Here is a 3,441-nt window from a genome sequence, read left to right as displayed (position 1 = left end):
TTATTCCAGGCGATGGATTGCACACATAATTTTACTTTCCTTCTTAGAAAAAGTCTATCATATGGGAATTAAAAAAATATATGTTGTTATTGTTAAGTACCACTTAGTCTGTTCTGATAGTTCCCCTGTACAGGATTGCCAAGGAGCAGCTGGTAGGTTTGAACAGCCAATCTTGTGGTTTGAAGTACAGTGCCACAAAAAAAGAAAAACCTACAACATTGTTAGAAGAAAGGAATGACTATAATTGCATGAAAGTTCAGAACTTTCTGAAAGATACAAAGTGATTTAGATCTACATGCCAGAGAAGACAGTCCCGAGAGAATAACAGCAAAGGTATATGACATTTTCCTAGGAACCATGAGGAACACTGCAGAAAAACAATTAGAATGCTGCTCCAAGCATTTGATTTCACTTGGCTTGTTTTGAAACCCCTAGTTTATATCTATGCCCATATTTTAATAGAAGCAGAAAGACATAGAGGCCAGAAAAAGAAGCAAAGTAAAGCCAAAAGTAGGCGCTGTGGGTTAATGTGCCAGACGGCATAGCTGTTTGAACTGCAAGGTCAGCAGTTCAAGCTCATAAGCTGCTCCTCAGAAACCCTATACAGGGTCTGTATGGGTCGGAACCGACTCGACGGCACTTCACAACAACAACAAACATGAGTATAGGAGTCCTGGTGTGGCACTGTGAGTTAATGCGCAGGACTGCAAATTTGGTGGTTCAAGCTCAACAGCCGCTCCTCAGAAACTCTATATAGGATCGCTATGGGTCGGAACCAACTCGACGGCACTTAACAACTAACAAATATGAATATGTATTTTTAAAAGTTGTTGTTAAGTGCCGTCGAGTTGATTCTGACTCATAGTGATCCTGTATAGGGTTTCCAAAGAGCAGCTGGTGAGCTTGAACCACCGACCTTGCAGTTCACACGACTTTGCAGTCTGACGCATTAGCCCACAGTGCCACACCAGGACTCCGCATTATTTTAAGTACAGAGGTTAAAGACATGAAATGAAAAAAACAAATCTGTTTCTATATCTTTAAATAAATGATACAATTTTTAAAACAAATGTTACCTCTTTTTACTCAATATTTTGAGTAAATATCCATTTGGTACATCGTATTACATATTAGGAGTCCTGGTGTGGCACTGTGAGTTAATGCACTGGACTGCAAAATAATTTGAACTGTAAGGTCAGCGGTTCAAGCTCATCAGTCATCCTCGGAAACCCTATACAGGTTCGCTATGGGTCAGAACCGACTCAACAGCACTTAACAACAACAAATTGCATATTAACCATCTTATTAGAATTTAGAAGAAAAGATTCTCTATTATTTAATTTTACTTGGATCCACAATCAATGCTATTAAAGCAGCAGTTAATAAATAATAATAAAAAAAAAAAGTATATCCTAGTCCATAAATCTGTTAGAAAAGACCACTTACTTTCAGGTGTTAAAGAGCAAAAATGTCACTTTGAAGACTGACCCACAGCATGGTACTTTTAATCACCTCATATGCATGTAAAAGCTGGACAATGACTAAGGAAGACTAGAGAAGAATTGATGCATGCGAATTATGATGCTCTCAATGAATATTGAAATTACCATGAACTTCCAGAAGAACAAACAGCAAAGCCTCTTGGAGGATGATAAACAAATTGATAAGAGAGTTTCAGCACATACCAATAAAGGCCAAATTCTATTAGAAGGCTTAGCTGACATGATAATGCAGAGATGAACACTCAGCCCAAACTGCTACCCCGTAGAATTGTGGGGCAAAAGTTGTTTATGCCAATAATTTTGGAGATGGCTATGTATATAGCCATGGACTCTTGTTATACGATGATAGCATGCTTGCTGCTAATTGAAACTTTAGAGATTCAAAGTCACCAGTGGTTCAGCGGGGAAAAAAGAGTTGGCGATCTGCTTCTGTAAAGATTACAGATTATAAAACTCAGTGGGGAAGTTCGACTCTATTGCATGGGGTCACTATAACTCAGAATCAACAAAAACAACAGCTGTAGAGCAAATGTTAATTGATACAAAGTAGTTAATTACTTACTACCTAATAAGACCAAAAATTGTATTACGTTTCAATGATAAAGCAGTGACAAAAAAAAAAGATCTATATTCCAAATGTTCTGCTCAACTTCAGCTTTACTTGATATTAAACATTGATCCAGAAAATGCTTTTACCAATGTGCACTTGAAACAATATATGATGAACATTCCCATTTGCCATCTTCTTAGCAACAGGTGTACTTGCTTTTACTCCCAGTAGAAAACATATAAGGGTTTGAAGGAAGGTATTTATACATGAGTATTTAACTTTGCTGCAAAAACACGTATGAATGTGATGAAGCATACAGAGGGAAAAGTAATGAAAACTTGGTACATACTATCAAATATCTTAAAGCAATTAGTTGCTGGGTCTGGGGGCTCAGGACCCCAGTCTCAGAGGACACCATGGTCAATTGGAATAACATTGTCCACAAAGACTGTTTCTACATCCTACTTGGTTGTTGTTGTTTTTTTGTTTTTTTTAATTTGAGAATTAAGAAATATTTATTCCATCCATATTGACTTAAAATGGCATACATAATGGTTGACTACTACAAGAATAAGCAAGTTCTTTGCCAGGAAGTTCTCAAGGAAAGCAATCAAGTCCCTTCAAGACAAATCCCCCTCAAAGACTGAAACTCAAAGGGAACACACAAACAGGCATGGAAGCTTGCTGGCGAATTGGTCTACTAGTGAGTGGAAGAGGGGGAAAGGAAGCAATAAAGAAATGGGCTGAGTTCCACTATTTTCCATGGACTCCCATTGACCTGGAAATGAGAGTGAGAAAAGGAAGGGCTGGTTGGTCCCAAGTGTGGTGAGACCTGGGAATACCTGAGCCCATGGACAATGACATAGCCACAGAGCACTAGAGCTGAGAGTGAAACATCCAGCTGATACGAAGTGAGGGGAGACACACAAGAACACGCAACTTGCAGATACTACCCATTTGATCTAGCCTCAATGGCTTGACAATCAGAACTCGACTAGAGGAAGATAAAATAGAAAACAATTTTTGATGAAGGAAACGAGAGTTAATAGCTACAATTTGATGAACTTGACCTGTATTCATGGACATAGTAGCTCAAAATACCAACAGAGAGGGAAGGAGTCTACATATCAAGTATCAATGATATCCCCTCTGTATACAGGGTATATAGGGATAGGCAACATAGACACTGGCTACCTAAAATGAGGGGCCGATAAAGGCACGAAGTGACTGGCTTACAAGGTTTCAAGAGGGAGTTTAGTTTAAGAGTGTGAGGTGGAACAGTGAGTCCCCACTGAATAGCTGTCATCTTGTCTAGATGGGTCTGGTGAAAAGAGATGGGGATAAGATTTGTATGCTTCAATAGTGAATAATTGTTATTATGACTAATTG

Source organism: Chrysochloris asiatica, unplaced genomic scaffold, assembly GCF_000296735.1.
Source record: "Chrysochloris asiatica unplaced genomic scaffold, ChrAsi1.0 scaffold00061, whole genome shotgun sequence".
In the NCBI taxonomy this organism is placed as follows: Eukaryota; Metazoa; Chordata; class Mammalia; order Afrosoricida; family Chrysochloridae; genus Chrysochloris; species Chrysochloris asiatica.
The sequence above is the reverse complement of the archived record's forward strand: the minus strand, read 5'-3'. Positions refer to the sequence as shown.